Source organism: Melospiza melodia, chromosome 3 (assembly GCF_035770615.1).
Source record: "Melospiza melodia melodia isolate bMelMel2 chromosome 3, bMelMel2.pri, whole genome shotgun sequence".
Taxonomy (NCBI): domain Eukaryota; kingdom Metazoa; phylum Chordata; class Aves; order Passeriformes; family Passerellidae; genus Melospiza; species Melospiza melodia.
Genome location: NC_086196.1, coordinates 37,074,919 through 37,097,328, shown reverse-complemented (window position 1 = coordinate 37,097,328; position 22,410 = coordinate 37,074,919).

Sequence of the window (22,410 nt, the reverse complement as noted above, 5' to 3'; positions counted from 1 at the left end):
TTCAGGGAAGGCAGTCAGTGGCTGGGCTCTGCTTTTGCTGGGAAGACAAGCACATCAAGCCTGAAACAGCAGATGGAAGAGTCTGAAGAAATTCAAGGTCGTTGAGGGAAATGCTTTTATCTTGGCCCTGAGATAAATCAAGACAGTGATGTCTCAGTAAAGTCATAGTTGAAAAGTGGACTGAGATGTTAAGGAAAAGTAGAAGATCAATCCTACTGCCTCCTGCTGCTGGATTCCAGCTGCTTGCTGAAGAGAGGACTTTATATATTCACCATAAAGGAACAATTCTTCTTAAAAGAAATACTTAATTCTAAATGTTGCTCTACTTCCTAATGTAAATAATCCAAATAGCAAACCAGCACCAAAAGCATGCCAGTATTTAACACAGGAAACGTTACCGAGATCAAGTGCTGACTTTCATTTAAAAAACCCAGATATCAGCTTAAGGACTGATATCTATTTGTTGGTCTGACCTCTTGGGACCTTGAATCCACTCGATTATGTCCAAAGAAAAGTCTTTTAAGGACACTCGAAAATACAGTGGCACATACTTCATGATGGAAAGTTATTCTTTTGCTCCTCGTTCCTCTGACAGACAATCCCAGGAAGCTGCAACTCCTGAGATCTCTTGATCAGCTTCCCCTGTAAGCACAGCCAGGCAGCAAGGTCAAAAATTAAACTACCTATAAAACAATTCTTAACACTACTTTTATCTTTTTCTTATTTTTCGGTTTTAAGAGTTACATTATACAGAAGATGAAAGAAAACATGCACAGTTTCTTGCAAAAGGGAAGCATTTATCCACTTCTAGTTTCTTACTTTTTTGCTTTAATGCTTTCTAACTTCCAGTGAGCAAGGAGAAAAGGTAGAAAAAGTAAACAGAAATAAGTGATGTATTGTTATCCCAGGCAGCTTCCTGTCCTGGTTTGCATCAACAGTGTCATGAAATGAAGAACAACTCAATATCTAATAGTCCTCCCAGCTCTGAGAAACATATTAGGGTGGTGCATACGCTGCAAAATACTGCAGCCAGAGTACACAACTGGAGCACTTGGGTTTCTACATGCAAAAAATACTAAAAAAGCATTTTAAGCTCAAGCTTAACTTTTAACACATCTTTATCTCACTGAGGTCCTGTACCTTGAAGTGCTGCTAAAGGCTTACCTGATGTTTACTCCCTTTAAAAAGCACTTTTTTTTTTTTTTTAATTTTCTTTCACATTCCTGAAAGTGAAATCCCAACTAGACGAAAGTTGGCATGAGATCATTTCCTGCAGAGCCAGGATTTCACTTCCAGCCATGAATTTTCTTCAGATTAGCCTGGGACAAGCTGTGTTCCTACCCTTGTGAAATTATCAGGTAGCGAGTACAAAACCTGTGCCCTCTCTGTGTACCTCTGCCTGCAGTCCCTGTGGAAGGACTGGACTATTCAGGGAGGGCAAAATCATGAAAAAGTCCAGAGAATGGTAGCTAAAGCACGTCAGTTGCACAAATGAATGACACATGGGTTTTTGTCATCTTTGTTTGTAAGGTTCTGGCCCCCCTGCCATTTTTTCCCCAATAACAGAGATCATGTGGGAAGTTATTCAAGAGAAGAGTGAAGAGACTTTTAGGATGAACTGGTCTCTCTTCCTGGTCCTCTCCAGGCAATGTCCCAAGAACTGCGGACCCAAACATGGCAAAAATCAGTATAAATAAAAAAATTAAAGTTTTGAAAACTTTTCATTTTTTAAAATTAATTTTAAGTATTCCAACTAACTGGTGCTGCAGCTTCTCCTTTTCATCAGTAGCAGTCTTGATGTATTTTTCCTTACTGATGTCTGAGGAAGACTAGGAGACGGCAAACGTAGTCAGATTATCACTTAACTACCCTAACCTGCAGAATCCCTTATTTTGATATGGATAGATTTATCTTGCATATTATTTCCATTTTGGAAAGGATGCATTGGATGCATCCATTGGATGCATTTTGCATCCATTAACTTAGAGGAGCTGCAAATGGGGAAGGAAGCAGGGAGCATGGAGGTAAGAGTGCTCCAGATGATGATTTTTGCAAGGTTGCAAAAGTGTCATGAAACTCAGTGCACGTGCACTGTGTGGGGAGGGGCTGACAGAGTGGAGGTGATAGCTTTAAGTCCCTTCCATCCTGCTCAATAAATCTGTGTCTGACAGATCCCCACAGGCCTATATATCTTTTTCTCTTTCTTTAATTAGGAGACCAGCTGCAACTCCTTGGCCAGAGTCCAGCCAAGCTTCACGTGCTCCTTCTATAAGTTTCTCCAACAAATAGTGCTAAGAAGCAAAGAAACTGAATACAAAATTTAGCATGTGACAAACTCTTCCATGTGTGACCTCTGTATACCAGGCAACCTGAAATCTACATTAGACTGACTTGATGCATAAGGCCATGACAAGGCAAAAGAATGGATTTGGACAGTCTGTGAACTTTATTTCCCACCCAGTATTTCTCTCCTTTTACTCCACACATTATCTACCACTTCTGCACAATCTGAATGAACAAGAAGCACAGATTCCACATTAAGCATATGCAATCTACAGAAGGGTACTTCCTTGTTTAATTCTGTTGAAGATGCAGCTAGTTAAATATTTACTGGAAGGAAGCATACTGCCCCAGAGAATATTTTTGAGAACTTAATCCCAGAAGCAGGCAGAGGCCAGTGTCACAATTTACTTCTGTTCAATATATCCAAGATAATGAAATACAGCTTCCCACAATCCTTTCCCTTCCTCTGTCCTCCCAGAGAAAAGTAACCCTTTCAGCTATCTTTGCTGGCTATCTTGGGACTTGCCACTGGAAGCAGAATTGCCTTCAAGAGGTTGAAAATCCAGACCAAATCCAAATGGTACACGCCAGTCTGCTACCAGTGAGCTGAGGAACAGAGAAGCTTTAACTGTTGTGTCTTGTGTATCGCCCATCCACTGCTGCTCCTCTTTCTCCCAGAAACAAAATTTTGATAAGTAAATAGTCAGGAAACAAAATCATTCCACAGCAGGCACTGCATTTCTGTGGTATACAGGCACCTGAGGTGCATTTCTGATTAATGTTTGTGAGCTCAGGCTACCCTTGAAGCTTGGAACCCTTTGAATTTTCTTATTTCAGAGAAAGATAAGAAACAGGCTGCTGCCACTGCCTGGAAACATCCCTGGCTGCTGCCACTTCCAGTGCTGCTCTGCTCTAGTGGCACAGAAAGCAACATGTACCCATCCAAGTCTATGCTCCTTGGAAAGCAACAGTGGGGATGCTCCTAAATCCATTTCGAAGCTTATTTCACAGTAAGTCTGTGGAGCTTCCTGGAGAGGCCAGAGCTTTACTATATTTTATAATCAGCTTAACTCTGAAAATACAAGCCAGTTCTGGAGTAGCTTTTTTACAGGACAGTGAGCTGGCAGTGCAAACAGAACAGCTGAAATCATCACTCTCTCTTGCTCTCATCCTGAGTTCCAGATCCCATGTCCTCATTCTATCTTCAATCATGTCCCCAATGTGTTCATCAGGGAAAAGCACTCAATATTAAATGCAGAACCTCTTCAAATGTAATCAGATGGATAATAATGGGTGGCATTATAAATGAATCTAGAGAAAGCCATTCAGAAGGACAGTGGGAGAAAAAAATGTGTGCAGTAAACAATCTCTGATTCACCTCAGCCTTTCAGATAGTGCTCAGACAGGATGCTAGTTTTTACAGGACACAGTGGGGGGGGAGATCATGCTCTCCACTCCTACAGACTGGTTTGATGTTCTGCTGTTACAGTGACTGCCTCAGTAGCTAGAATGAGTTAAAGAAAAAATAAAAGAAAGGACTGCTGGGAATGACAAGTCTCTCAAGATGGTAGGGAGCACATTAGGCTGTTACCAAGTAAAGTGCACTTCCAACCTGTCCATGCTGTGATGCTTTGTTCTCTCCTGTAATAAGATATGGCAGGTCACAGGTTTGCTGTAGACAGAAAATACTGGGAAAGGCTCTTTTTAGTTTTTTTTGACAGAGCAGCACAGCAGGAAGGGGAAGCAGTGTTGCTGCTCCCCTGGCAGGTGCATGCTCTGCACTGGGGCACAGGAGCAGCTGCAGGCACGGGCAGGCTGGACCCCCCAGGCACCTGGATAGGGAATGGCTGGGTGGCAAAGCCCTGGCACTGTCACCTCCAAGCATCAGCAGGAGCGGCTGCCTGGCAGGAGCACACTCATTGGGGGGGTGAAGAGGCAGCCAGAGGGTGACAAAGGGCTGGGTGTGCCACAGCAATGTCCTGTCACCACCACCCCATGTGCACCGGGGGTCCATGGGCAAAGAGGCCAGCTCCTGGTCTCTCCTGTAAACCCTTAATTCATGACAAAGCTCTGGCCCTCCCCAGCTGCACACAGGCAGGGCAGATAACAGGGCAGCACACAGCAACAACAGCAGGTCCCTGGGGTGAGATTAGGCTCCACCTAAGCCTCAGGGAATATCAGTCCCATCCAAAATTGCCCTGAGGTAGTTAGCTGAGGACTTAGATAATCAATTTGGTTTGCTGCTCAGACTGTCCTTTGCTCCCAGTTATTCATCACTGCTCTGCTTAATTCACCATAAAGGAATTCCTGAGGAACTGCCCTGCCGTCAGGAAGGCTCTGTTTATTCAAAGGAAAGACCAAAAGTGCCAATAATTGAATGATTTCACTTGGCACCCACTGCTTAATTTAAGCAGATTTCTTTACCACAGAAACAGCTTTTGGGGTGGAGGAAGAAAAATAAGAAAAAAAAGAAGGAGAAAAATTAAAATCAAGAATAATTGTGGTTTTGGTTTTTTTTGGTTTTTTTTGTTTTTTTTTTTTAAATTAGCCACCAAAAAACAGGCTCCAAAGCTACAAGAGACCATGTGCAGTAAGTACAATGCTTTGCTGTGGATGGACCCATTGGTGTTCCTGCAGAAAATACACTCTGCAGCAAGAGGAACCTCCACTAGATCAATCCTGCTGTTCTGTTCCCCTTTGGCTTTACAGTTTATACCATTTTCCTAGAGCTGGAGACGACCATTGGAGAAACTGGTTCCTGACCATATCTTTTGATTAAACTTCTGCTATTCTCCCTTATTTTCAAATTTTAACCTGGGGTCCTTCCTGTCACAAAATTTCTGAAATATGGCTGACACTGGCAGAGTACAAATTATTACAAAAAACCCACATGCATTGACAATTATATTGTCTTTTTAATGTATTCTAACAGCATAGTGATATTTCCTTTCCCAGCATTTTCTATCCCATTGTAAGCAACACTCTATACTTCAAAAATATTGGCTCCTGTAAGACAAATAAACTGTTGATGCTTGCAAATGGTATTAGAAATCAATATTTGCAGAAATGAGGTATAACATGTCAAGAAGAGTTTTCATCACTCTGCTTGGGTGATGTCTGTTTAAACTTTGTATTCTCTCCTCAGAGATACAGAGAAGGAGAGTGATGGACCAAACTTGTAGCAGAGCTGCAGAAAGGTGAACATTTAAGTATTTCAACTTTAAACCAGTGATTACAGTACAAACCTAGCATTTTATTTCTCAAAACATAACACAGGAGAATATGAAACTGAAACTAAGAGGACATTTGATACAACTGGAAGCATAGCTCACAAGGTTTGCAGCATAATGATCTCTCTGATATCTTTGTTTTTCTCACAAAGTCACATTAAAACATAGATTGCATAGACACAAATAGATACTCCTCTACCACAGACACTTGGCTTTTTCATATCGCTGACTTTAGCATCTGTCACTAGTCACATCTCTAAAAAACCATCACTGGAAGAATCTTTTTCAAGAGATCCTTCTACAACATGTTGTTCCTGGCCTGTGTCATGTACTTAATGTCAGAGATACAAAATAATCTTTTCCAAATTATTTTCATGAAAGCTTCACACTCTATCAATTAAAGCAGGAAATGAAATGCTTAAAAAAAAAGCCCACATTCTGATTTTCCATAAAACCTCTGCTATTAATACACCCAGATTCACTCCATGCTGTGTTTATGATTAGAATCCCTTGCGGAAACATTGACTGGTTAATAATCATCTACATCTGCCACAATATCCCATTTATGCTTCAGCCTACATCCTTCCATTGTTTTATTAGCTACCTTTGACAAAGGATTGTCAGAATTATTTCCTCTTTGTTTGCAGGAATAATCTGAGGATGAAAGAGAAGAAAATAAAAACAGAAAGGTGACACTGACTTGTAGCACAACTGGGATGGCAAATAAAGATTTTTAAAGGTCTTGTGCATTGTTCAACCACTAAAGCAGAGTGTTTATTAACCAGAATTTACAGCCTAGACCACCCCCTGAGTTTTTAAGGGTCTGACCTGACCAACCCCAGGTGGTTTGCCCTTTCTCAGGGTTCATCCCAGGAGTGAAGCCCTGAGACGCTGGTGGCAGAGGGCACAGCTGTGTCACCCCAGGACCAAGCAGAAGTGCTGGCTGCATCCCCAGTGGCTAGCAGGGACTCGAGGCAGCAAATCCTACCCAAACCTACTTCTACATAATCCATGTCTACACAGCTACTGAGCCTGCAATAGGCACAGGACCAGAAACCTCTGCAGATGTTTGCAGGTAAATGCTCAGCTTGGTTCATGAAAACAAGCTGAACATTTACCTGCAAACAAAAACAAAAACACTGTTCCGCTGAATTCTTAAGTGAAAAAGAAAAAAAAAGCTAGAGATCACTGTTTTTCCAAAGATTTAAATATATTGGTGGAATAAAAATGCAGTCTGTTACTTTCACATGAAAAAGAGGCGAGAAATGGACACGGTACATCTCACAGGCAACACAGACCTAGGATCACATTTATAGCCAGCACAGTTTCCAAACAGATTTGTCCCACTGCAATTCTACCAGAGGTAACATGTCCTCCCTGCTCACCCTGGGCTTGGGGCTGCCCTGGCGGGCTGAGGAAAGCCCAGAAAGAATGAAGGGGAGCATGTAGGCACAGACCTGCCACAACATTTTCAGGGAGAAAATCCCCTCAAGCCGACCTTGCAGGGACCCCTGCTCCCCACCTTGGGGAGGGGCTGGTTCTTGTCTTGCTTATGTCCAGGGGAGGGAAGAAGCTGGGGTGCTCTAGTTCAAGGCAGACTGAACAGGTAACATTGACAGACAAATTACCCACCACAAAAAACTAGAAGAGAAAAATTAGTGCTATTGAGAGTTAATGAGTAGCAATGATAACAGAGGTAATGTTGCCAGTTAGATGCCCTCCTTTATGCAACCAGATTGCAGAATTAACCAGAGGCAAAAAATACATTCCCAGCTGCCAGGTGAAAAGCAGAGGAAAAATGTATGTTGAATACGTACAACAGGCATCTAAAGGTGATCCCCAGTCTTCTGGAAACTTGTTGCTGAAATCACTCAACAGATCTGGGTAGCTTTTGATGGTGCCTGCTGTATATTAAGGCATTTGATGCATCCAAAACGACTAAGAAAAGTAAACCATAACAATGTGCCAAGTATTAATCTGACCCTTCACTTGTGAGCAAGATAAATACTGGATCTATTCAAACTGCCTCGTGATTTGTTTTGCCATTGGAAAAGGCAAGCTCTACTTCAGTTAATTTTGCCTGAGTGCTTTAACTAATCAAGTCTTACACATAAACATTTGACTAAGTCAGAAAAAGCATGACAACAAAACAGCATGGTGCAGAACAGGAGAAAGATCTGTGAAGTACAAATAATATATGAAAGAAAACAGCATATTCTGTGCTGGGGTAGAATTGCCATTTTCCCCAACTGGTGTAGAGATGCTGCCCACCGTCAAGCCTTGTGCTGATCAGTGAAAGTGGTGGCATTGCCTAATCAAAAGGTACTAAGATTGAAGTTTTTCCCCCCCTAAGCAAGGCTAGAAGAACACACTGCCTAACCTGACTTTTGAGTCAGTTCACAAAAAGGGCAACAGCACCTTGCCCATTATCTGCAAAAAAAAAAGACCAGTCACTAAAACAAACACATGTGCACACACTCTTGATAAATAGAGGAAGAACCAATGAGGAGAGGAAATTAAGAAAGAGAAAATAGACTGTGGGTGACCTGGGAGCCAGCTGAGACACACAGTCAGCTGAACCTCAGGCCCTTGGTGGCACCAAGCCCTGCGACTGGCACAGCACTCACCTGCTGCTCCTGTGGGACCACACAGCTGTGCTCCTGCTATGTGTTCACTTTGGCAACAGGAGCCCATGTCCAGCTCTGGCAGCATCACAAGCTACACTACTAAGAATAAAACTGTACTTTTTGTTCAGCCCTTAATTATGCATGCAACGATGTTCAATTTCCATTGAAACTTAGACGTCTCTAAACAAAGATGCTTCATGCTCTTCCCTGCCTCTCCTCCTCTCTGTTCCTCTGCAGTCTGATTGAGTAGCCCCAAAGCAGGAGGACCACAGTTCCCAGTGGCCAGGAGCCAGGCCAATTCAAGGAACCTCCAAGCCAAGGTCACCAGCTGAACATTGGGTACAGCCACAAGTGCACAAATACCTGAACCGAAGAGCTTTTGGAAAGGAAAGCAGAAGCTGCTGGCACAGTGCAGGCTTCCCCAGGCTGGGCCTAGAAGCAACATGGCCACAGTAGCAGATGTCCAACTCCTGACTGCAGCAAAATGCAAGGGAGAAGCCCGTCAGACCACTCTGAGGCCAGGATTGCTCCTCCATACCTCCATACCCCTCCAGCACTTCTTGCACCATGGGGGTGGCCCAGCAGCCCACCCAGGCTTCTATCCAAGCTACACAAAACCATCCTGGGAACTCACTATAAACCAGACAGTCTGTGAAAAACAAGAGCTGAAGACTCAATACCCCACCCACCAATACTGTGCCTCTGAGCATCATAATACATCATTTAATCCTGATCTAGGATCTCGGGAGGTAGGGAGAAAGAGGCACATCCTGCAACAGTTAAAGCTATCACTTCGATCAGTATTTCACAGCAGTAAATTAAAAAGCCATGTCATCTGTTCAGACCCATGATGTCCTTGTCAGTTTCCAAACAATCCAGAAGAAACATCCAGTTCCTGCATGCCTGCTCAAATATGCAGCTGCAGCAGGCAGCAGAGGCAGCCTTGCACACAGCCACTTCTGGGCTGCAAATGAGAAAACATCACTGTCCTACAACAACCACCTACATTCCGGGTCTAGATTCATTTCACTTTAACAGACTTAGATTTGAGAAACCATAGTTACAAAAGTGGTAAACACAAATGAAATAATAATGACTTGCTAAAAATCCAGCCTATGAAGGAAGAAGCTTCTGCCTTCAAATATCAGATTCAACACCACTGTTTTGCCTCTTTGATTACATTAACCTTCCCCAACATCAAATGAAAAGAATATTACTTAATCTGCCTGGAAGGGGTTGTTAAAACAGTTCAATTAACAAGCAGGTGTGGCAAGTCCAGCCAGATAACTGGACAAGACCATCTCTTGTAAATACAACTGGGAAGCCCTTCTCTGAGACAGCATTAGTTCACTAGACATAACATATTCTGCAAATCAAATATAACTCATCATTTACACTGTGTTCACATTCATACTATAATTCATCTTAAATATCTCTAACTACAATAGTTCATGCAGTCTATCAAGAGGCATCTCAGCAGAAGTGAGATTCACAACTTCACAGGAATGCTGGGGGAAGGTTTTTGCTATCACTTTGAACGTTGATAATTGTATTGCTACTGAGAATAACTTGCAGGAAGGCAGTGCATAGTAATACTAGATGAGTTTTTTGCAATTAAAAAAGGGAGAGTTTTCATCTTCTGAGACACCACAAATGTATGAACTTTCTGGATCTGTTCTAATCTTCAGGTTCTTGACACTATGTGCAGATTTATGCTTGCTGCTAACACATCAACAAGCTGCTGCGGTCTATAAAAACGACCCATTGGAAGATGACATCTTGACAATTTTCAAACTTCTTAAAGAAAAAAAAAAAACTCTGTTAACCAAAAGCTTTGATTAAACTTTACTGGTTAAGCTCTGTAACAAGTACAAAGTGATAGATCACAAAGCAAAATCATTACAAGAAACTGAAGCTTAATAAAAACCCCAAAACCTCCACTACATCTTAGCACATTTCTGTGCTGTCCCTGCATCAGACAAATGCTTTGCAGCCCTTCACACACCAGAACAATGGCTCCTGAAGTGACGGAAACAGCATTATCCAAGAATTTCAGCAACATTAGTAGTGCAGAGTTTCCTGAAACCACTACAAGCCATAAACAACCATGGAGAAGTCAGCCCGAGATGCCATTTTGACTCCATCTGTGCAGCAACTGAATAGTGCTCAAGAGCCAGAATTCCCTCCTACTTAAGAGACAGCAGCTCTGCCACACAATCCAAACCTTGCAGAAGCACTGCCTGGACACCCACCAGATGGCTCTTGTGTGCTGGGCGCCTACAGACAGGCAAGAGGAGGGTGGGATTCACATTCTCTGATCAGAGCTAAGTTAGTAAATTAACCAGTACTCCAAGGTCCTGCTGCAGTGAGGGGAATGACCCAGGCATTTCGGAGACCAACTCACCCCCTTTTTCAGTAAGTGTCAGAGGTAGCAGGGTGCTCAATATTAACTGTTCTCCTCTTGCACTTGAACATATGCATGCCTCCTCTCTTGCCGTGAAAATATGAGATACAATCTATTCCACATGGTTGTTTCAGGTTTGTTGTTTTTTAATTCAAATAACTCATTGACATTTTCAACTGCTACTTTTTTTCTGAAAATAAACCTTTCCTCTTCAGTGACAAGCTGCACATCTTGCAGTAATTGAAAAAAGGACAGCCCCAGATAAGTGCATTCTGTCTGACTTGAAATAAGTTTGCTGCTTCCTTTTCCAAGAAGATAAGAAACATCTGCATACAGGCATTACTACACAAAAGCTACCTTTCTGTAAGGAAAAGCCTAATTGAAAATTCAAATAGTTTCTATACCTCATAGACATAACCTGGTGTAGCAATTCAGGTAGGTATGTTACAACCTGAGCAATGAGGGGTTGCCATCAAGGTGTCCAAATTACATACAAGAGCTGTCTCTCATTCAGAGACAAATCTCAGTTACCTTTTCCTCACCAAATAATTATAAAACATGAACTACACCATATATTTATTTTCTTTCCTGTGCTTCCTGTATTCTTTTTCTAGCTATTTTTTCCCATTACTTCTCCTCTTCCTATCTTCCATTATTCTCACACCAACATCACAAATTTTATATACTACACAACTACTGCAATACACCCCACTCCCCAGCCACCTGATCCTGCTCTGACTGCAGCCCAATAATGAGTCCCCAAGACCCATCCAGTTATCCATGTCAGGTCACGCTCCACTTGCTTCACCTGGGGTGGATTTCTACTGCAGGGACTGTTTTGAGGCTGGATGCTCAGGAACATGAGCTGCAGGTGGGGGCAGATTCTGTCAAAGGGGAGCTGCTCTGTCACACATGCCCGGCCATCACACCTGCCTGGCTCCCCCACTCCCTCACCTCACTGCATCACTCTCACAGTTTGTGTGACCTGGCCCATAGGAGATGGACAACGTTGCCTGCTACAGCTGTGCCCTGGGTTGACCATATGATGCTTTTATCCCCAATCGTCTCATTCTGTTTATGTTGAATAACAAGTTTTGCACCTTTAAGAGTGTTCCAGAGAGTGAAGACGGGTAGAGAAGAAGCAGCAGTTTGTTTTCAGACACTGCACTCACTCCTCCACACTCCTGCTCCTGGACTGTGTTGTCTGCGGACAGACAGCAGGACAGAGTTCTTCTGCTTTTTAGTTAGCGTTAGCTAGTTGAGGCAGAGAAGTTCCCTGGACTGTGGTTTTTTTCCCTTTTCTTTCGACTTCTTGAAACTGCTCTGGACTGAACACCCACGGGAGCAGCAGAGCTCACATCTCTGGCCCACCGGGCCTGGCCTGGCCTGCGACAATTCCAGCACTGGAGGGATTGATCAGAGACTGAGTGAGCTGCAACCCAAGGACGGCGTTTTCTCAGTTTGTCATCTCTTTTAGAGTGGCAAGGGGTCTCATTGTCTGATATTGTTTTGGTTTTATTGTTTAATAAACTTTTTTTTTCCACCTTTTTCCAAGGAGGTATTTTTTCCTCCCGGACCAGTTGGGGGGAGGGGCCAATTGGATCTGCTTTTCCCACCGGAGCTCCTTTGGGGGATTCTTCCCCAAATTTGCTCTAAACCTGGACAAGCTGCCTGCTACCAGTCTCCCGGACAAGGAGAGCTGAGGATGTTCTGGGTCCACGCCTGTGAGACAGACAGATGGCCATGCTGCCATCCTGCAGATTTATCCTGCTTTCTCCCACTCACATCCTTGGCTTCCAAGTTCCTCTGCCCACCCCAGCTAGTGGAAGTTTGGCTTCTGTTCTGTTTCTTTATTCCACCAGTACTGTGGCACCAAAACTAGCTTGGAGCAGTCTTTGCACAGCTAGGTTTTCTTTCACTGTAACAGTTTATTAAAGAAAACAAAATGCAGCAAGAATATAAACTGGTTATTATGGAGGTAGCACTGATGCTCTGAAATTAGACAATAAGTCAGTATCAGTTTTCCTCTACAACAAAGTCATTTGTAGCTAGCTGCCTCCCCACTTCAGAAAGTCTCCTAGGCTAAATGCACTCATGATACCCAAGTTGATGGGTGTCTGTCACCCTGAAAATAGAGAGGACAAGTACAAACATGTCCTAACCATCAGCTGAGAGGAGCAGAGGAACTCTGGAGGTGATGCAAAACATCATGCAAGTGTGTCATACAGAAGAACAGAGCAAGGTGCTGCCTGCCTGCATCCCTTGCACAAGACCCTTCTGCAACCATTTCAAAGATGTGAACTTGGGAGAAGGCCACAGCCTTTTCTAAGGACATTAAGAGTAGCTCACTCAAAAGACAACTCTATGTATTTGGGCACTCCCCTTTCCAAAGAGAGTTATCTTTCCCCCAGCCCAGCCCCTCCAACAGGCACTCAGCAGATGCCAGCACCAGAGGGGCAAGGCTGGGAGGGAGCCCTTTCCTGCAGATGTTCCAATGGCTCCTGGCTGCTATCTGGTGAGCCAGGCAGGCCCTGGCAGGGGCTGCAGCTCCAAGAGGAACCCCACCCAGGACCAGGGCTGCTCCCTGACACAGCCAATACTGCACGGCCTGTCTCCAAACACTCTTATTTATTGTCTTAACCAAAAAGGTCTGAATGCATTTTCCTGTGCAAACTCTACAGCAGCACAACATCCAAGAGCCACACTCTCCTCCTAAAAAGTGCAAGGCGGGAGATTTGATTTGTAGAAGTCTGGTACAGAAATGTAGGCCCCATCATCCAATAATAATGTGTTACAACTTCTTGTAACTTCATTCATTTACCATCTGCCTTTCTTTAGCCAACAATATCCCCACTGTACATTTACACATTAAGTTGCTGATTTTAGGTGATAAGGTCCTCTGAACATGTGGCACATTCTTGATCTTTACCAGAAAAACAACAGCTCCATCCTGTATTTTTCACATTGGTGCAACCATGAAGCAAAACAAAGTCCACATTTTTCTATTTGGCTGAAAAGCATGCCTTACAAATAAGTCACAGAATAAAACATAATGATGACAGCAGATATGGAAAAAAATTATGAGCTTTGAGAGTGGATCAAACAGTTTCCTTAAATAAACAGCAATTAATTTACATTTCTTCTCCTCGTGCAAATCATAACTTTTGGGTGTTTGTTTTTTTCATTTTAGTATTTTTTTTCAGGTACGCATAAGGAAAGTAGGAATGACAATACAACTAAAGAGATACAGACACTGAACAGCATGAGTCAGCAATTTTTAAACAAAAACAAAATATTCTTTAATTTGTTAGAATGTTCAAATACAATAATTCTTTCGTCAATATTGTTAGAACTTTTACAGAATTACTTTGTCCAGTTAGTTAAAAAGAAGACATAAGACACTTTGAAGAAATAAAAAAGGAAGGACAAACTCTTTGGAAAAAGAGAACAAAACTGAAATGCAGAATATTCTTCCAGTATATAAAAGGCTTGTATTAAGATTTTGGATCAGCTGTTGGGCAGCCTCATCAAGAATACATGAGAAATAAATCAGCTTGATTTTCACTGAGGAAACTTTTGTATAGATGTCATGGAAAGCTTTCTAAGCATAAGGACAGCTAAGGCCAAGCTACTTTAGGGAGGTTACACATACAGACAAATTAGCAAAAAATAGCAATGTGGGAGGAAAATGACCTCATTATCCCTTACAATGGTGCTAAAAGCCTCCAATAACTCTCTGTGCCAAACTGAAACAAAAAAATGATTGTTGCAAGTGTCAGCAGGTTGGATTAATTTTTACATGAAATAGGCAAAAGCAATATTTTCCATATAAATAATGCACAGTTTGAAACTAATGGCTTTGAAACTTTTTTAATATTGTATTTGCTTTAAAATAGCCTTCTCAGGTTTAGACTACATTTTGGGAAAATCCACAGTATAAATTTTCCATACACTCCTGGTAGAAGTGTTTGGAATGAACATCCGCTAGCTGACAGTACAGTTGTGCATTTATATATGAACTGATCTTCATGACAAAGACAGTTTTCTTAGGACATTTTGTTACTTCTTGCCAAAAACTAAGCTACCACTTCACAGTGTAACACTCACTCTTTTCTTTCCACAGTCTAGACAGAAGCAGTGACTCTATAACTAAGGTTTCCAAATCCTTTCAGTTATAAAATCTCAGTATTAAAATCTCACAACATTTTAACCAATTACATGGTTCTGACCAGGACTGTTAATAACCCCAACCAATTGTTTCAGGGGCCAACACTCAGCAGTACCATCAGATTGGCATCTCTGTCCCAGGAGGGCAAATCTTCTTCAAAGTTGCCAAGGTCAGAGGGAGAAAGAAATAAAAAAAAGAAGCAGCAGTGGATGAGTGCTGACCCAGATCGCTTTGGTCATGGTAAAATCCCCACTCACAGTGTTCAGCAATGCCAAGGCTTTGTCTAGGGAAATTATTATGGTTTTCTGCTATGGTAACTAGTTAAAAAATCAGGCTATTTGCTGCAGAATGCCACCTGCTACTGCCTGGCAAAGTACATCCAAACAATCACACAGGGCATATTATCATAACAAATGGGAGTTTTCATTTACAAACCCAGAAGTGCTGTGCTGGTATCATTATCCCCAGCCAAAGGCAGGGGGAAGGACAAGGAGAAGAGAGATGGGTGCATGGAAAAGAGAGTTTCTCCAGGAAGAATGATGGCCAAGGTGGGAACTGGGCTCAGCTCCCCTAAGCACTATGCATCTTCTCTTATAAGCTGCATAATTATTTCAGCAGGAAAGGATTTCATGGGGTGCATTGTCTGTCAAAACACATGCAGAAAAGCAGAAGCTGTAAAGTACTATACATTGCTTACTTCATCACATTCTGCTTGGGAATCTGGAAGGGGACACAGTGGGCCAGGCTCACTGGTCCAGGTAGGAGAGCCAGCCTCCAGCACTGACCAACAGTAGCAGAACCAAGTTTTGGGGGAAATTGCAGAAATACACCAGTCATGAAACAGTCTATCAAGGACTCAAGTCTTTTTTTTTTAACAAAAATACAGGAACTAACATTTCTTTAGAAAGAAAAACAATTGGTCACACAATCTGTGTTATCCAGGAAATCAAGCTAGATTATCACAGTGATGACTTCTGGCCTCACAATATATTAATTTTTAAAATATTGTCCTTCTCTCTGTTTTTCCCCAGGAAGTCCAAGGAACTTAGGAAACCTACCCTTCATCTCCTGGATTTTACTATACATCTTTCTTTACTGATTCTACAGAAGTCTTGGAAATCAAATACCTTTCTATTTCCAACTTCTGGGAATAATCAAAACTTTGTTCAACACTATGGCTTTTATTCCAACACACATAAATAGCTTCTTGACTTGCACAAAACCTGAAACCACTTTAATCAATCAGCTATATATAGTCTGGATAAATACTGAGTCTGAGATACTGGGTATACAGCCAATCCTGTGCTATTTGCTAATACTTTGATCTAATTTCACATTATATTAAGAAGAAATGAAAAATATTCTGGTGAGGACAAAGGCAACAGTAAAGAAATGACAGTGTGTAAAAGCTAGAGAATACGTACATTAGCTAAAAATCCAACTTATTCCAAAAGCATTTCAAAACACAGAAATACATATAGAGTTATCACAAAATAAGACACAAATGTCCATAAATTTGTTATTTCGTTACTCCCACAGGAACTCACTCTTGATTTTCCAGAAATCTACCACTATATAAAGTATATTTAATAGCATTAGTAGACAGCGCTGCAGCCTCACTGCGTGGGTAACACACTGCTCCATTTTCTATGGAATCATTATGGCACAGGTGATTTATGTCTGTGCAACAGAAAGGGCTATTCTGTAGAAATATCACAGGAAATGACACACAGGAAATAAACCAACACAGACATCTTACAATCATTTCCTAAGCTCTAACACAGCAATCTGCCCAGCTCCTGAAACAACCCAGATGCTGCTGACGCAAGGAATGAACATGCACCAAAAAGGCTTCCCTCTTCCCAGGCTTCTGGGTCCCAAGAGGAGAAAAGGATGAAGGAGGCAACAAGGTATGGAATAGTTGGTTATTTGTGACCTGGAAATATGCTTTATTGGGTACTAGCTGCTCAGTCCTGCCATGGTTCATCTATGGTGGGTATGGACAGATGGGGGAGGCCTGCAAGAGCAGTGAAAACAAGAAAACTGAAGATTAATATGTGGGGAAGGCTCGTGTAATGGCTGGGGAAAAGAAGGTCATATGGAGGCAAAGTTGCAGTGAGCCTCATGCCAAAGTTTTCTCTTCTTCCTCCCCATTATAGAAAGCTTATAAGAAAAATGAAACCAGATTTTAGCAGGTCCTGCACTGATAGGACAAGGGCTATTAGTTCTGGCCTAAAGGACAGATTCAGGCTAGATATAAGGAAGAAATTTCCCATGATGAGGGTGGTGAAACACTGGATTGCTCAGAGTGGTGGTAGATGCTTCATCCCCGGCAACATTCAAGGCCAAGCTTGGACAGAGCTCTGAGCAACTTGATCTGTTGAGGATGTCCCTGCTCATTGCAGAGGGGTAGAGTTTTAGATCTCTAAAGGTCTCTTTCAACCAAAACATTTCCATCATTCTATGAACTAACCCTAGCACAATTCACATAACATCCTGTTAGCATGTGTTATTCTGCTAAGGCTCAAAAGCATCTGTTCCCTTCCCACGAGCTCCAACTGTGTCAGGTAATGGATAGAGTAAAAATTCAGTTCCTGTCCTCAACAGCACTTCTTAATTCAGGTTACAGAAAGATATCAACAGATGCAAAGAAATAATTGTGTTTCAGTCAGGTTTGCCAATGTGCAACAGAAGACCACATCCTGGAAACCAGATGAACTCAATAACGTTTTAACATGAATTTTATTAAGGGAATGCTAAGGCATACCTCATGAGGGTTTAACTGAATGCACAGTACAGAAAACTGCTTTCCATCCAAGCAAATTTTACCAGTTAAAAATAGCAAGAAAATGAAGAAATATATCAGCATACTATTTCATTATTATTCAATATTCTACTATTCCCACCCATCCTTAATGATACAGACTTTCAATGGAAAATTATATATATGAAAGTCACATATGCAGATCTCTTTACAGTATATTAAAAAATATCTGACATTGGTGTCATAGGCTAAGAATCTATGAGGAATCCACAGAACATTATTTTATATGAAAAACAGAGCAGAACTATTCTACACTAATTTAAATACACAGGGGTCTACACAAGCAGATTACATTGACTTTAAATGTAATTATTTCTTGTAATTCTTTTTTCTTATCCACTAAAGGAATTAGCAGAGCTGTTTCAAGACTGCAATCAGGAGAACATCCATGCCATTCCATAACACTTTTTTTTACACAGACAGATGTTTTCCTCCAGAGTATTCATTATTCATAAATACCTGTTTTATGACTGTATAACTTAAGTCAAGATACTGTTAATTTTTCTCTTAAGTTAGTTAGTCTGCCAGTAAAAACGCCCTTTCCTGTACACCACTAAAACAAAAAAAAAGGAAGTTAGGAAGTTTTGAGAAAAATCAGTACAAAATTTGCTGTAATTACATGAAACTGCAAAAATAAACACGATTTTCTTAAGGTAACTGAAGAAAGATACATAATACTTATGCTATTGCCTACAAATCAAGGAATTCTAAAATACACAAATGCTGCATTAACGCTCAAACTATCTTAAAACACTGTGGGTGAAATCTTGGTCCCGTTAAAGCTGATGCTGAACTTCCCACTAACACCAACAGAATTTCACCCACTGTGCCAACTCAGAAAACAGAAAAGGCTTGGAGATAGAAAACTAAAATAATAAATAAGATTGCTTTAACCACTACTTCTGATGTCTTCGACCATGCAATTTCTGCCGCTCCCCCTGCTATGCCAACAAGCTGAAGGTTCAGTGCCTGGGTAGTTGATTTATCATTCTCTGTGACAAAGCTTTGGACATTGCCCTTCCCACTGATCATGCCCAGCAAAACACAACACAGGAGCTCTTGCACCAGTTGCATTTTAACAGTGCAGGAAAAGATCCACGGCATTAAAACTCAGTTTTGCAGTGACTCAGTCAAGAGCACTGCACTTGCTAAAACTGGGGTGGCCTTGACGGTTTTTTGTTCGGTCGGTTGGGTTTTTTTTAAGGTTTGAGGTAAGTTCCTCAGTGATCAGTGTGCAAGGGATCTTGCAGGAGAGTGGGTGGCACCATTTGGCTCTGGTCCCAAGTCAAAGGGTGTTTTGCAACTATATTGTCACCTCTTCAGATATGCTGCGGAGGCTTCAAAGGAACAGCACTCTGGAAATCAAATGGCTCGGTAAGTCCAACGTGAGAAACATACCTAAAGGCCAAATATCTTTTATGAGATACTGGACTCCAGTGACATCTGTTATTTATAGACAAACCACCCGCTATGGGCAACCTAAACAGCAGTTGTATCTGTGTATGAAGTGCAGAGCTTTCACCTAAGACCTCAATGCATAAGTTGAGGTGACATTTACTGGCCCAGCCCACCTGAAAACCAACTTCTGTAACACTGTAGGAATATCTACCAGAGTAGTATCGCTACAGGGAATTGCAGTGAACTCCGGTACTAGTGAATTATTATGCATTACATTTTTCTTTCTGAAAAATAAAAAGTATTTAAAACTGGGTTTATAAAAACTTCAAATTTGGTGCACCTGCTCTATTCAATTCAGTCAATAATTATTTTTCCATGCCAACAACAGGCAGGCAGAACAGTAATTAAAATTTCAGTTCACATAAATGCATGTAACATTTACACTGGATTAAGCACCAAGCTTGCTTGCAACGGCAAATACAAAGAGGCAATGTTTTCTTAAATGTTATCCTTTAGAGCAATGAAATCACCTGTAAATTTCTTTTTAATACTGTCCACAATAAGATTTGCAAGGCACAAACATGCTAAGAAGAAATACTGACTCAGTTTTGAAGTGAAGATTCTCAATATCCACTACCCATTTTTTTTCTGGATCTCCAGCTTCCAAGATCATTTTGCTACCCTATTTAATATTACCCTGTATTACACAGTCAATGATTTTAAAATGTCATTCTCCAATATGAAAGTATAACATGGTTTTCAATAGACTACTCTATATGCAAATTCAGCTGGTGATTGCAGGGAATATTTGATGTTCATCATTTTAAGAAAAAAAAAGAGACCTCTCTGATATATCAGGGTAGAAGACAATACACCAGTAGATCACACTGTAAGATCTCCCAGGACACAGGAATGGTGGAGCACAAATGAGAATCCATCCTCAATCAGGGATGCACATCTCTGAGCAGACAAAGAGCAGCAGCCATGAGAACACAGAGCAAGGATGCCCACAGACTGCTGATGACAGAGCTAAGGCTCAGGTGGGTCAACAAGCACCTATCCACACTAACAGTGACCTCAGTAAAACACCTCTCAGAGAAATATAAACACAAATACTCCTTCTGTTCCTGTGCCCACACACAAGGCATCACTGTTTCTACCGAAGGCCTGGCCATTCAGGCCAGGAAAACCCAGGGGTAACTCTCTCTGTATATCAGCTGCACTACCAACACACACCTTGCCCCTGTCACCTCGTGTTAGAGGGGAGGATGAGCTCTCCAGAATGGTGGATGAGCTACATCTCACTGCTGCAGAGTGAGAGCAGACACACTGCTAACTGTGCCAGCGGGGTCACAGGTCAGCACCCTGTGTAAGGTTCCCCCCTCCCATGGTACCATGGTCCATGGACCACAGTCCCAACAGCTCCACAGGGAAAAGGTGACACTTTGATCCTTTCATCCCAGCACTCTCTCAGCAGTGCCAGCTCACAGAGGTGTCAAACTGAACACATGTAACAGGGAGAGCTGCCCTGTGGATGGAGGCTAGCATCCTTAAACTTTGTCAGGTGTGCCTAACTTCTTAGTGTCATCTTTAGTAAGGCTTAGTATCATCTTTAGGAAGTCCTTGCTGATGGTGTAGACCAGTTGTGGATGTGCATGTGTAGGCCATGGTTGTGACAGAGAACAGCAGGGTAAGCAACGTATAACTAGCAAATAAGGGTAGGCAGTAACTACAGAGACTTAGCTTTGGAGACAGTAATATTATTGTACCTTGAAGACTTTAGGGCCTTATATATTTCTTATGAGATAATGCAAAAAATGCATACACCAGAATGATTTTCTTAGGAAATCAGTTTCTTAGTCATTATTTATGTCTGTCAATGCGAAATTGTTTCCTGGATACAGAACTTAACAGCAAGCCACAAGACTTCTATTAGCACACAAAAGCTGTCTTCTGCTTCCTCAGATGGTTTTGAAACACTTCCTCTTGTATATTACACACACAGGGGTTTGCCCAAATAGCCACCAAGTTTCTTTTTGCAATGTCCCTATTTCACTTTTGTATGAAGGCTGAATGCACACTGCTGGTACCAACATTACATATCACTGAAAGAGTTTTTAAGATTACTCCATTCCATAGTTTTCATCAAAACACTGATGGGTCTTCTTTTCACATTTGATTTGCTTCCTGATTAATCTACCAAACTTGGTGGAGTTTTTTTCCCTCCTCACTCCAGAAACTTGTTTGGCATTTTCTCCTTCAACCAATGAGTAACACTTTCACTTGCAGAGGAGGTAAATAACCAGGCCTTGTTTTAATTACATTAACCTGGGAATTTTGTTGCAAAATCTACAGATGGGTGCTGCCCCTTTCCAGACATTCTCCAGGCTAGTAAATCAGTGCAAGGCCTTTGCAGGGTATCAATGCCTTCCTCATGAGATTAAGCTTTAATCCAGCACTATTGCCCAAACATACTTTGCTGGAATATTTCAAGAGGTCCAAGCAGTTACTGAGACTAACAGAGCTTGCACAACTCTGCCTGTATGGGTGGCTGCTGTAACAAAATTCAGCTACAAAAATGCAGGAAAAATCAAACTTGTTACTGCAATTCATAGAGTAATTTCAGGTTGAAAAGCTGAACAGATGGCATTTGTGAGCTTTATTCAATATCTCTGACTTTTTAATTAGATTCCTGTTCGTGTCAGTCTGCTGGTTTACAGCAGGAGACCCCAGATTTCAAAGTAACCTTAGGAATCCCATTGCTCTGTCTGATAGAAACCACTATGCCAGGAAACTGCTGCAGGCACAGCTCCTGCTGCTTCCACCACAGGAACTCATCAGCAGGTAATTAAAAGAACCAAATTAAAGGGATAGTCCAAAAATGCAGCTACGCCTTAGCCAAAATGCAAATTAGAGCTTTAATGCACCACACTGCTTTATAATTTTAGGATGCTTTCGGTGTGTTTATCATTAGGAATCTGTATGCCGTAATTTTCTCCTTCGTGCCTTCACGTGGTTCGCAAATTCACCTTCTGCCCCTGACAAGCTCACGCTGGGTTGTCACTGCTTTTTGGAGAGCTGCATGTGGGCGAAATGAAACAAAACATACTGACTGCTAGAAAGGTTAAGAACTTGCAAGGGAATAAACAGTGCATCCCTCCCAAAGAAATGAAACGTGGCAAAAAGCACCAATGGTGTGAGAACAGACATCCCAACAGACAATAGTGTCATTAAATTTTAGAATAAGGTTCAATACTTCCTTTTATCAACACAGGTCGAAGAAAACCAATCAAACAAACAAAAAACACCCCAAAAAACCCCCACAAGCCCCCAACTGATTGACTAATACAGCAAATTAGGACTTTTATGAGCGCTGCAGTGTATAAAATCTCAGTGATGCTTTTAACCTATGGCAATAAAGAGTGGCACAACTGGAATAGTAAGTTGAATTGTATCAATCAATGGCACGGTTTCAC